Source organism: Trachemys scripta, chromosome 10, assembly GCF_013100865.1.
Source record: "Trachemys scripta elegans isolate TJP31775 chromosome 10, CAS_Tse_1.0, whole genome shotgun sequence".
NCBI classification, from domain to species: domain Eukaryota; kingdom Metazoa; phylum Chordata; order Testudines; family Emydidae; genus Trachemys; species Trachemys scripta.
The window spans coordinates 74004960-74019210 of record NC_048307.1 but is presented as its reverse complement, the minus strand read 5'-3'; the positions used below and the strand labels follow the sequence as shown (position 1 = coordinate 74019210).

Sequence of the window (14251 nt, the reverse complement as noted above, 5' to 3'; positions counted from 1 at the left end):
TTAGGGTTTCTCATCCAAATCCTTGAGGGACACATCACTTAAATCACCACACTCTTTGGCCCGGTTGCGCACAATTGTCAGTCTCGTCTCAGCACAGGCCCAGGATTCGAATAATGGGGGTGTTGCTGCGGGTTCGCCTGGAGGTGCATTGGCAGAGCCGAGGGGGTGTCAAGGACTTGAAGAGCAGGGGGATGCTGCAGGTTTTGCTTTGTTGTTTGACAGAGCTGTGGGCAAGTGACCCAGAACTGGACTAGCAGAAGGGGCTGCAAGTCAGGACTGAGGTGCATCAGCGAAGCTGCGTGGAGAACCCAGGACTGACATATCAGCCATCGGTTTGCAGGGGTGTGTGTGTCAGGACTGAGGGGTTTTGGCAGCGCAGTGGTGGGAGCAAGAACTGATGGGCACTGACAGAGGATTTGGGGTTGAAATATATGGGGTGCTTCAGGTCAGGATTGAGTTGCATTGCAGCCACACTGTGCATCGCTCTACAGGCTGTTAGTCCCTTTCTTTCATGAGGACTAAATTCACTCATAAATGCTTTTAAAAGGCTTTGTAACCTACAATTGACAAATATTGTAATTAAGAGCAGGAGTCCCATAACCCGGCCTTTTTTTTTTTTTTTTTGCGTGAACTGTAATAACAATAACGGGGATTTCAACTGTAACCTCAAGATTTCTTTGCACTCGAGCGCAATCTTACTACAAAATCACCGCTCCACCCGCAGAAGTTTCTGTAGCAAGGAGGGAGAATTGAATTATGTCCAATTGCAAAACCAGATGCCATCCCTTCGATGAAGTCATAGGGTTTTTACTGCAAAAGAACAAGCTGGCTCCCTATGCACAAGTAGCCATCTAAGTGCAGACTGAGCAGCTCTGTCTAATGTCCTGCACATGGCTACAGGGAGCTCCACTTGGGGAGGGAGAATGCAAGTCTCTACAGAGGTGAGATCAGTGAGTTCGTCAGGGTGGAGCATCGGCTGGGTTTTTGGGGGAGCTGAAAGGCCCAGTCTTGATCCCATGGTAGTTTTGCCATTTATTTTCATGGGTGCCCGATTGGGCCCTAAATGTGTGGTCATATCTGGGGAGTAGGACAGATAATGTATTTCACTTGAGTCATGACTGTTCTATGGAATAACCCACCAGGAAGGGGGCTCTGTGGCGTAAGCCTCCTGTTAGATATTGGCTTCCTGGCCTCTTTTGAGTGCTATTGGCTTCAGTCTCCAAAGCCCTACAGTTATATGGCCTGGGTTCTGAGAAACCCATCTTTCCTTCCCCCGTCCATGGTTGTGAGGTCATGTGACATCCCCTACATGCCTGTGGGATTCAGTGGCTGGTGCATGTGGCAGGGTGTTCCTGCTGGAGGACCCCAGACTCTGGAATTTGCTCCCCACAGTGCTCTGACAGAGCTGAGTTAGCTGACCTTTACGGCAAAACACAAAACCCGTCTCTCTTCACAGGCGTTTGCCGGGGGCAGGGATGGATGAATGAGCAGGGAGTGGAGAGTCGGGGGGATACATTTGGCTTTGATTTTTTTCATTTCGTCTCTGACATTTAGAACTTGCGCCCAGTGGCTCCAGCATTGGGCACCTTTTAGAAAAAAAACAGTGAATATCAGGGACTGGGATCTAGGTGGACCATTAGTGTTTGGAGGGTTCATGGATTTCGTGCATCACTTCCATTGCAATTTGAGTCGGATAGAACAAGTTGAGTATCAGCTCGGTTGGTGGTGTGAGAGTGGGGATGTATAGGCGGGGTGGGGAAGTGAGAGACAGTGTATTTGTGAACAGATCTACATAAAAGATTTGTTCCTCACCCTCATCAGACTATAGCGAGAGGCTACAGTGTGAGACACAGGGCCGTACGTGTGTTTGTGTGAATTTCCCCTAGGTTGTGCGAGGTTCTAGCTGACATCTGTGAAAGTCAGGCAGCTGACTCTCCACGCCCTGCACTCAAATCAACGCCTCTAATTGAAATGCCGCAATTCTTGGCAGGCCATTTAATTGTGAAAATTTGCCTCGTTCAGATTTATGTGCTTGGGGCTTTTCTCTGTCTCCTCATTTTTGTATCTCATTTAGCTCAGTGTTGAAGGCTTGAAATTTCAGAAGAAAGTGGTGGGGGCAGATTATTCCTAGAGAAAACACACACCTCTCGGGCAAAGCGCTTTCCCACAGCAGCCTTTGTGGCACTGTCTGCACAGAGGATCTGCTAACCAGGCCTGGCTACAGTCATACAGCTGTGGTGAGGGGTTGTGCCTGTAACACAGTCTGAACAGAACAAGGCCTGGGCAAAACGCTATTGATGTGAAAACAACCTCGGCTCAGCTGTGAGCCTGAGTCTCATGGAGAAAGGTCTGATGCCCAGCTCATCCCAATGGCTTATCAAACTCGGAGGTGGGAAGATGGATATTGTAAGTGACTCTGGAACCCCACCTTAAAGGTGAAGGGCAAAGGAACCGCAGTGGCCAAATGATCTAAGAGCCCAAGCTGCTGTCAGAACCCGAATGGATTTGTCTGCTCCTTTCTGATGGAGCTGGATACAAAGTCCCATTGGGACGTATTGAGGTGGGCGCTGAGTCTCCTGGTTAGAGGACGGGACTAGAAGTTGGAAAACTTTGCTATGAATTTCCCACTCTGTCACTGAGTGACCTTGGGCGGTCATTTCATTGCTCTAGGCCTCTGTTTTCTCACCTATAAACAGTGCTTTACCCACCTTTATTAAGCAGCCGAGATCTTGGGTGACCTGTTGGTGTTGTGAAAGCAGCCCTTCCTTCCCTTACCTGCCAAGCAAGCCTGGCTTTCAAGATTTCATGCTTGCTGTGATGACACACCAGTATTCCTGGCCACTGTTTCTCACCCATAGATCTAAGTTTCACTAACACCATTTTACAGGTGAGGAAACAGAGGCACGGGGCTCATCTATAGTGAGTCAGCGGTGGACCAAGGAATAGAACTGTGGCCTCTTGGATACTAGGCTGCCGTCATTTAGCTGTTAGCAGTATCTGTTGCAAGAGAAACACTGAACCCTGATCCCGAGTCTCAAGAAGTTTAACAGTGAAGGAGGGGTGGATCTGTGGCTTCAAATGTAAACACCCCAGTTAGCGATCTCCTTTCCTAGGAACACCTATTTCCAAGCTGTGAAGTTCACCTTTTTGAGCATCTCACACAGGAGGCTCAGTTGGGTATCTCCCCTGCATCTGGGAGTAAGCCTCCTAACCTGGGTAGACAAGATTCACATCAACGGGGCTCAAGCCCACCCAACACCGTAGGCTTGAGAGCTGCAAGACCCACACTGCTATTTTTAGCATGCAAGCTCCAGACTTGTTAGCCTGAGTCTGCCTACCCAGGTTGGAAAACTCACTTCCAGCTGTGGGGACTAGTGAAGATCTCCCCGGCTTTGATTAATGGCTCTCCCCTTTCCATGCAAGGGTCGGAGGCGAAAGCTTCTCCTGGCTGCAGGAGAAAACCTTGCTGCGCTTGAGTAGGACATTTGTAGGGGAGGAGAAACGTTTGCTTCCTTGCAAGGCATTCTGGATCCATGGTCAACTGATTGTCTGAACACAAAAAGCAAAGTGACAAAGACAATCCAGGGCTCTTCTTGTAGCAGCTGTTGCCAGAGAAGACCCTGACTGCATTTTTCCACCTCTATGTGCTCCATGATTTTGTGATGCCAGGGGAGGAGGGACTCCCCAGTGGGAAACAAAAGGGAGAGGACGAGGGACAAGGGCTCCAATGTCCACTCACTTGAATGACAGACGTTGGAAATGAAATAGCCCAGTTATGTTTAAAGAAACTGGCAGGGCCAAAAAACCTAAGTAAATACCTTGAGAAATCTCTTCCCCGTGCTCTCCAGCACAGATGCAGGTAGGGACGATGACTGGGTTAAAAAGGGGATTGCATGGATGAACATTGCTCTCAGTTACACCAGCAGACATTTGGAGCAACTCCATCAAAGTGCATTTACTTTGAAGTCTTGCATTTCCTCCAGATTTAAGCTGGTGTAAAGAAGGGCAGAATCCAGCCCATAATACAAAATGATCCCCCACCCTCCATTCCCTCAAAAATGAGCCCTGCCACTTTAAGAGAGTCAGGTTTATTTTCCCCCTTCAGTATCTCCCCACCCCCACTCCAATGCAGCTGAAACCTGATCTAATCCCTTTGCACATGGGTAATTTATTGGTCTATTGGGTTTTTTCTTGATGGCAAATTGCATTGTCTTTCTTCCTGGGTTGAGACTTGGGAGCAGTTTGCTGCATTCCTGCAGGGACTTTCTCAGGACAGATCTTTCACACCCCCTCTGAGCTCAGTCAAATCAGTTTTATTGGGCCTCTTTGTTATGCAAACAAGGCAATAATAATCAGGCTATTATTCTGCAAGATTGTGCTTGATTAACAGTTCAAAGGAGGTCGCTGGAAGAAACTAATGCTGCCATGATGCACAAATCCTTTCACACAGCCTGGGTCAGATGGCCACTGGGCTCTTCTTCTCTGCATGGTTCCTCCCCCTCCTCCTGCTGAAACATAGTTGGACTCTATTCAAGGGACGCCATCAATCAGTCAAGCTGGTGGGATGGAGGTTTTTGTTTTCTCTGTCAACTTTCTCCATACACCACAGACCAGGCAGTTATGGGCTTATTTCTATCAGCAGCGTGACAGGCCGCAGGTATACATGCACACAGAGTAATTACACATAATATACCTAGTGCACATTATACACACACTGCCTTCACCGTACACACACACACACACACACACACGACACAAAGTAGACGCACAAACAGGCATTCACACAAAGTGCAGATTCTGACTGGTTGGGTACGCAAACACAACATGAGATGTATTATAGTAGTTGTTAATATGTAGTATTACATACGTTTCCATGTCCTCCAGTGCCAACCTTTTCCTCCTCATGCACATATATACACACACGCACACACATAGGCTATTCCTTGCCCCCTCGATGCATTCCTCTGCCCCCACCAAAAGACAACCACCACTGCATTTCTCATTCAGTTTCTTCTTCCAGAAGGAGAACCAGGGAAAATCCACTGTAGGTGTTTGCAAAAAAGAACAGGAGTACTTGTGGCACCTTAGAGACTAACAAATTTATTTGAGCATAAGCTTTCTTGGGCTACAGCCAACTTCATCGGTCGCATAGAATGGAACATATAGCGAGGAGATAGATATACATACCGAGAGCTGTAGTCCACGAAAGCTTATGCTCAAATAAATTTGTTAGTCTCTAAGGTGCCACAAGTACTCCTGTTCTTTTTGCGGATACAGACTAACATGGCTGCTACTCTGAAACCTGTAGGTGTTTGGTATGGAATGATCTGCTGGGATGAGGGTCTCTTGCAGGGACTTGTAACTAAGGTTATGTATAGGCACTACAATGGCAGCACTGGGCTATGTCACTGTAGTGAGATACCTCCAACCTCGGTCTAGCCACAGCTACTCCCAGGGTTAGGTCAGCTTAACTATGGTGCTCATGGGTGGCTAACCTTTAATTGTAGACCAGGGCTCATCAATTTGTCTTTGGATTCCCTGAAGTCTTGGTGGAACTCATCTTGTTCTGTGACTTTTCAAATAGCAGCTTATATGTTGTTCCTCTTCCCTCTTCTCTCCCCCCCCTCCCCATGTGTCTCTCTATGTGTAGGAAGAATGAACTGGGAATATGAAAACATACAAGTCACATTTTTTCAAACCTGAAGTTAGGTTCCTTAATTCCTAGGTAGGCACCTGTACCTAAGTGACCTGATTTTCACATGGGCTGAGCACCCAAAATCCCAGGCATACAGCATCTTTGAAATCTAGGCCCTCAGATCTCAGGAGTTTGGCCATAGGTAATAGAGTGTTTTGATACGTGCTCCAATAAAAGTTCATACTGAATGTGAGTCTTACACATAGACGTATTTACACACTAGCATATATGCAATTAGTTTATGGGTAAATGCTTCAAAAGCACCTAAGTGACTTAGGAGCTTATGTCCCATTTTCAAAAGTAGCCTAAGTCAAAAGGAATTGGAAGTTCTCAGTGATGAGAAGAAATGTGATATAATTGGCATTAGTGAAATCTGGTGGGAAGATTCACATGATTGGAATGTTAAAATCACCTATCTGTAATGTGTGGAAAGCAAAGTTGAGTTGTTATGAGAGGACTTGGGAGTCATGCTGGGGGCCTCATGCAGCCTGTAGTAAATTATCATTTGAGTTTCTAAAAATTATAGATGATGATGTTTTGATACCAAAGGTATTGCACCCAACTCTATTTTGGACCTCATTATGATGGATAAAGATGCATTTTAAAGCATATTAGGAACCAAAGAAATCCATGAAATAGTATAGGGCAGTGTTTCCCAAACTTGGGACGCTGCTTGTTTAGGGAAAGCCCCTGGCGGGCCGGGCCGGTTTGTTTACCTGCTGCATCCTCAGGTTCAGCTGATCGCGGCTCCCAGTGGCCGCGATTCGCTGCTCCAGGCCAATGGGAGCTGCTGGAAGTGGCGACCAGTACGTCCCTCGGCCCGCGCCGCTTCCAGCAGCTCCCATTGGCCTGGAGCAGCGAATCGCAGCCAGTGGGAGCCACGATCGGCCAGACCTGTGGATGCGGCAGGTAAGCAAACCGGCCCAGCCCGCCAGGGGCTTTCCCTAAACAAGCGGAGTCCCAAGTTTGGGAAACACTGGTATAGGGCTAGGCCCATTACTAGATGGAGATGGTAAAATCGTTATTAATTATACAGAAAAGTGTTCAGTAACTATTTCTGTTCTGTATTTGGAAAGAAACAGGAGGATGTATTTATATCACATGAAGATGATGAAGTACTTTTTAGTCCATCTAGGAGGATGTTAAACAACATCTACTAGTGATAAACATTTTTAAATTGGCAGGCCTGGATAATTTGCACCCAAGTGTCTTAAAAGAATTGGCTGAGGAGATGTCTGGCCCACTGATGTTAATTTTTAAGACATCTTAGGGTACATCTACACTACAGGGGGGAGTCAATTTAAGATACGCAAATTCAGCTACGTGAATAGCGTAGCTGAATTCGACGTATCGCAGCCGACTTACCCCGTTGTGAGGACGGCGGCAAAATCGACTTCTGCGCCTTTCTGTCGGCGGCGCTTACTACCACCTCTGCTGGTGGACTAAGAGCGCCGATTCGGGGATCGATTGTCGCGTCCCGATGGGACGCGATAAATCAATCCCCAAGAGGTCGATTTCTACCCGCCGATTCAGGCGGGTAGTGTAGACCTAGCCTTAGAATACCAGAGAAATTCCAAAAAAACCGTAAGAGTGTTAATGTTGTGCTAATATTCAAAAAGGGCAAGCAAGATGGCCCAGATAACTATATGTCGGTTAGCCTCACATCAATCCCAGGCAAAATAATGGGAAAGCTTATATGGAATTTAAGTGATAAAGAATTAAAGAATAGCAGTAGTATTAACACCAGTCAACATGGTTTTATAAAAAAAAAGTTAGGTCTTGTCAAACAACCTGATTTTATTGTTTGATGAGATTACAAATTTGACTGATAAAGAAAATTGCATAGCTGTAGTAGACTTAGATTTTTGTAAGGCGTTTGACTTAGTACCGCATGACATTATTAAAAGATTAGCCTTATACAATATCAATAAAGCACATGCTAAATGGACTGAAAACAGGCTAACAGACAGCTCATACAAATTAGTTGTCAATGCGGATTTGTCATCAATTGGGAGTGTTTCTGGTGGGTTTCTGCAGGGATTGTTATTAGACCAGACATTATTCAACGTTTTCTCAGTGATCTGGAAATAAATATAAAATCACTTCTGAGAAAATTTGTGAATGACATAAAGTGGTAAATAATGAGCATAGGGCAGTCATACAGAGCGATCTGGATCTCTTGGTAAACTGAGCCTAGTCAAACAAAATGTTTTAGTACAGCCAAATGCAAAGTTAGTTATACCTCTAGGAACAGAATGTGAGACTCTATCTTGGAAAGGAGTAAAGGATTTGGGATCATATGACAAGCAACTGAACATGAGGTCTCAGGGCTAGTATGATCCTTGGATCTATACACAAGGGTGCAGTGAGTAAATATAAAGGGATAACGGATTTTTTGGTTTGCTGGCAATTCTGAAAAAAAATGTAAATCATTTTGGGTGGAACCAAAAACAACGTTTTTGAAATTTTTGGCAAGTCAAAAAAGTCAGGAAAAAATTCTTTCGGGTCAAACAAAATGTTTCATCTAAACCAGAACAAAACATTTTGTTTTGATTTTAAGCATTTTGAATTCTTTTCAAATTAATTTCAAATCAAAAAAATGTGAAAGTTTTATTTAAAAAATGTCGAAATGGTTCCAAATTTTTTTTTCCCCTATCAAAACAATGCAGCAAAATCACCACAAATTCACAAAATGTTTTGGTGTCACCAAATCTGCCTTTTTTCCCCAAAAAAAGTTTTGGTCAAAAAATTGCCCCAGTAATGAGTAAAAGTAGGGAAGCCCTTTTACCTCTGTACACGGCATTGGCTAGATCGAGACTGGAATGCTGCATCCACTGCTGGTATCCATATTTTAAAAAGGATGTTGAAAAATTGGAGATGGGCAGAAAAGACAAAAATGATCTGAGGGCTGGAGAAAATACCTTATTGTGAGAGACTTAAAGAGCTCAATCTATCTAGTTTATCAAAAAGGAGATTAAGAGTTGACTTAATTATGGTATAAATATAAGTACCCTCCTGGGGAGAAAATACCAGGTACTAAAAGGACTCTGTAATCTAGCAGAGAAAGGCCTAACAAGAACCAAAGACCAGAAGCTGAAGCCTGACAAATTCTAATTGGAAATAAGATGCAGATTTTTAATAGTGCAGGCGATTAACCATTGGAACAAACGGCCAAGGGAAGTGGTGCATTCCTTCTGGAATATATACTTGAACCAGACATAAATTACTGGATTCAATACAGGGGTAACTAGGTTAAATTCTATGGCCTGTGATATACAGGAGGCCAGATTTGATGATCTAATGATCCCTGCCAGCCTTAAGATCAGTAGATTTTGACTGGCTACTTGAACTCTTGCACATCCATTAGCCTCCATTTTAAACTCCCACATTCAGGGGCCTTTTTTTTCAGCACCCTACAAAGTTCCAGTTCAGGAGGGCTAGTCAGGATTCCCTGGGGAATCCATGAATGTCACCCCTGATACAGATAGATGAGTCACTATTGAGCAAAGTGAGACTATCAGTTTTCCAAAGGCCACGGGCTCCCAGATCTTTACATAGCATGGACCATATCTTGAGACAGATAAAGAGTCTCAAGGACCCACCTCCCCGCCATTCATGATCACAGTGCCAGGGAGCAGGCCCACCGGCATGGGATGTGGGGGCACATGGGTGGGCAGGCTGTGAAATGTCACCCATGTCCAAGCCCCCGGGGCGAGGCCTGTGCCCAGAATAGGGTGACCAGACAGCAAGTGTGAAAAATCAGGACAGGGTGGGGGGTAATAGGAACCTATATAAGAAAAAGACCCAAAGATCGGGACCGTCCCTATAAAATCAGGACATCTGGTCACCCTAGCCCAGAATCCCTGTGCTCAGGCGACTTGCTACGTGCGTCTCTGAATGATAGCAGCAGAGGGGTTTGTTTCCATGCTCAGTCATCTGCAGTTGAAAAACAGATCCATTGTGAGGAGATGGAAAATAGATTATATGAAATTGAATAAACATAGTTTCTTGGCTTCTGTTCAAATGAGTTTTTGCTTTTATACCAAAGCCTCTGCCATAGGAGACGTGAGGAGAAGCATATGGGGGGAGCGGGAAGGGTTGCTGTCTTTTTCCTGCATAGTTCTGCTTGCTGGGTTCCTCAGTCCTGACACGTGTCTTGCTGAGGGGGGAGGGGGGCAGATGAGTCACGCAGGTGTTTGTGTGCGCTCCAGGTGTCAGACAATCACACTATTGAACAGATCAGATAGGGAGGCACGGACTTGGGGGTGGGGAGGCTTTGCCAACAGATTAAAAGAACAAGGCCACAAACAGCCTACTTGAGACCCACAGTTATTCAGTGCCCTGTGAAATGGAATTGACCCCGCCCTTTATCTGCTGGCAGGGGAGAGATTAGGTAGGAAGGGCCACCTCCCTGGCTTGCTCCAGGTGCAAACCCAGAGCTAGTTGGCCTGTCTTTTCCATAATGGAGGTGCCGTCCCAGTCAGTGCATCGCCTGTAAATGGGAGAACTGCATGTGAAAGTGTTTCTTCTGCGTTCGTACTTACACACAGACACAGACAAAGACACACAGTGTGGTCCTGCTCCTTAGCCACCTGGCTTTGGAAATCTGGCCTTATATGGGGCCCTGCACGAAACAGCAAATCGGAACATTTTGCCAAAACCCAAATGATAAGATCTTTAAGAAAAAAGCTCCCCCTACAGGCCAAGGGAAGGAATGGAACGGGCTTTTCGTTTTCTGTTTCTTTTCTTTCCCACCCTCCCCCGAGTACCTTATAAAGTAATGAGTTAGACGCCAGCCATGTGTAGCCCTCCTGTGCTCAGCGATAACGTGCATATGGCCGTAGCTATTAGAGCCCTGCGGTGCTGAGAGAGCAGCCCTGAGGCTATTGCTCTGAGTGCCACTGGATCCATAGCTCCCTCCCGGCGAGTTCTGAGAGAGGGGCAGAGAGGAGCTCAGTTTAATGTCTCAAAAGGAGGATGGCACCTGTGACGCGGCCGTAAAACCCTTGTTACTGCATTGCCAGCTTTGGGTCATAGCCCAAATGCCAATACAGAACTTGGCTTGTACCTCCTGTTCCAAGCTAAAGATGCACCTTAGAGACCAGCACAAAGCACCCTATTCCTGATAATAGCTGGGCTCCTACAAATGAGCATCTAAGCGCGACTGTTACTGACAGCTGAGGGAGAGTCTTATTGAGTTGTCTGTTGCAAGTCCTATTGCCTGATGCCACGGATTCATGGTTTAGCTGATGACCATGGGGTCTCTGGACATGATTCTGTTTTTATCACCCCCGTGCTCCTTTCATCTACTTAGTTCTTCCGTCATGAGATTCTTAGTGGCATCACGAGCCCTGAGCTTGGGTGGCTTGTCACCAAAGAAAGGGAGCTGGAATTTCCCTTCATGACAGCCTTGCACACTGAACTTGTCGTTCCAACCCACACCTTGAATGTCTCACCTTGAAATGCTGCCTGTTTGCATTCCAGGTGCCAGCAAAGTCAGACTGACACTCCGGCAGAGGTGTCCCGTCGCGTGCTAATCTCATCGTTTATAGCAGTGTCCCTGACCCCATAGTGCATGTCACTTCTGACTCGCTCTGTCTCTAATCACTGGGGTAGGCATGCACCATGCCCTCACATGAGTCCTGTTGGACAGTGTATATCAGCCATGTTTAATCACCGACAATTTTAACATGTGGCTTTTAGCCTTGATAGACTATTCAGAGCCTAGAGTTAGAGGTCATAAATCCAGGCCCCGGGGTATGTACCACTGGGGTAATGTGATCAAACAGCAAAATCTCATCTGGTTGAAACACACAGCAACAGGCTTTCTCTGCAACTCACATAGCGGCCTGTGGTGAAAAACCCATGGTTATGTGACGGGGATTCACTATGTTCCGGCAAAATGCAATCCACTGAAAAGGGATGTTGATGGTTCAGTTTTAAGTGGACGCTGTTGAAATAAAAATAATCCTATGCAGTCGAACACCCATTTTACAAACTAACTGGGGATTAAGGAGTTCATGGAATGGAAAATTCATAAAATTTAACACCCCCAAATTGCCATAAGACCAGTTCATACGTTGCTGTCTAGTGCACTGCATTGTTTTCTTCTTGTCCTTCCAACCCCTTCAATGCACTGAAAGATCTCAATGTGAAGGGACGTCGACTTGCTCTTCATTGACATCATTTTCATTCTGATTACCTCCTCCTCCGGCCGATCAGGAAAAATGGTTCATAAGCTTGGTGTTGGTAAAATCGAGTGAGGTTCTGTTGTGTTCCCTGTGTTACTACTAGCACCTGGGCTTGTTAAACCTGGATTTTTTAAACTCAGAAACTTTCCGCCATTTCCTTTTGCATTTCATTCCCCTTGGAAAGCGACCCGAGACTGACGGCTTTCATGCAGGATCCCTTTTCGTTTATAGTCCTGTTCCCCTTCTCGTTCTCCAGCACCTGTTGTGTTTCCAACACTGCAAGGGAAGAGTTAAAACTTGAACATACTGTTTCCAGTATGAAGTGGTGCTGGGTTTTGTCGCTCTATTTGTGCATGTGTAACTGCCTGGTGAACTCCCCTCTAAACAAAGCCCAGGACAGGAATAAACATGTAGGGCTTTGAGACACCCCCAGAATGCATCTGGAAATGCTTTTGGCCTGATCCTGCACAGTTTCCATGACCTCCAAGGGAACTGATTAGGAGGAGGGAAAGGAAAACACCATGAATATTTAAGCAGTGTGAGCAATGAGAGATTCCCAATTGCCATGGGCAGCGTGTTGTCCATGCAATGCAGGGCCTTGGGCCTAGTGCCTTTGCAGAGTCACTTTCATGTCCTGCTGCAGGGGAGACGCCCCCCTCTGCGGAAAATATGTCCCGCCTGAAAGAACTGAATCTAAACTCCCATTGTACTTTGCCTTTCCCTGTCTTGCACCTCGGCTTTTGGGCACCTGAGTGCTCAGCTGCAGAAGTCAGGGTTGGCAGTGTGCCGGCAGTATGCACAGCCCCTATGACTGCATTGACCCGGGAGCAGAGCCTTGCTGATTTGATAGAAGGCTGCTTTAGTATGTTGCCGAAGCTGATCTGTTCTCTACACAACCGAGGCCAGCGGCTGATTAGGATTTTGCCTGTTTCCTTTCACACATTTCCCTTTGATACCCGTATCTCTGCAGTTTTAGAAAAGCACTGAGGCGGGGGCAGGTGGGCCAGAGGTCGGCACGCACTGTTCCCAGCATTAATGAAGCCGCTGGAACGTGCATTGTGTCAAGGTGCTAGGTACAGGAGATCAGGTGATTGATAGCTGCTTGAGAAGGCTCCTTTGTACTTTGTTTGTTCCTCCTTTGCACTGTATTTCCTTCTCAGCTCTCTGCCTTTCGGACTCCCCAGGCAGCTGCCTCCTGGGTTGGCTGGTTTGAGTGAGTTGCTGACCCCTGGAGGAGCCAGGCGTTTGCCCTGCAAGAGGTTTTAGTGCAGTAGAGGAGACTCACAACAGGGATCCAGCGATTGGGAACAGTGCTAGAGCAGCACAATATAGTGGTGGGGAGGTATCGGGTATCCCAGGGAGTGTGAACAAACGGCCCCAGAAGGCAAACCTGATGCCAGGAATCTTGGCCCCGTGCCTTTACCTACCGGGCTAGGGGTGTGGCTTTATTCAGGGCTTGTCTACACTTGAGGGGGTTGCACTGCTCTAGCTGCCCTACTGCAGACAGCCCAGCTGGACACAAGGGGGTGCTGTACTGGTGGGAGTCACTGTTCATGCTAGTTAGGTGTGTCTGCACTAGGGTCTTGCACTAGTGCAGCTACATCCGTGAAAAATCCCCAGTCTTCGGAACCATACCTGTCAGTCAGAAAATAGACACGCTAGGATCTGCTGAACTGCCTGAGTTCCCTTCCTGAGAGCAGGGTGGAGTGTAAAACCAGGGCTTCCTCACTTACGGCTGCTAAGAGCCTGGCTTTACCCCACTGTCCACAGACAGGCCCAGGGCTGTGTGCCAAGCCGCACAGCCAATGCCCCTGTATACAAATCAGCTGTATAGGGAGACCAGTTATTCATCTAGCTAGCCCACTGTACACAAACACCTGCTTCAGGCATGCAGTTGTGCTAAATGCGAACGCAAATCAATGGCACCATTGTAACACCGGTTTGGATGCGCAATTGCTCATGCATATTTTTGAATGTCAAGTCCTAAAAGCCTCCTGATGTTAAAGGCCCAATGGTATTTCCCCTCCAAATCAATGATGTTAAGTTATTCTCAGCATCCCAGCCAACGTGGCGAGTCTTCAGATATGTTAAGGGCTGTTCTAAAGAGACTGTGCTCAGTTGTTCTCCACGCTCACTGAAGGTAGGACCATAAGTAATAAGTAATGAGCTTAATCTTCAGCAAGGGAGATTTAGGTTAGATATTGGAAAACCTTTCTAATTCTAAGAGTGGCTGAGCTCTGGAATAGGCCTCCAAGGGAATCCCTGTCTTGGGAGGTTTTTAAGAACAAATTGGACAAACACCTGCCAGGGATGGTCTAGGTCAGTGTTTCTCAAACTGGGGCCACCGCTTGTGTAGGGAAAGCCC

At 46.5% G+C, this 14251-nt stretch overlaps 1 protein-coding gene across 1 annotated transcript in view; it reads left to right on the top strand.

Moving 5' to 3' along the window:
- The window catches only part of RGMA (repulsive guidance molecule BMP co-receptor a), a 36616-nt gene that overhangs the window by 13012 nt on the left and 9353 nt on the right, over positions 1-14251 (top strand). The window lies entirely within an intron of this gene.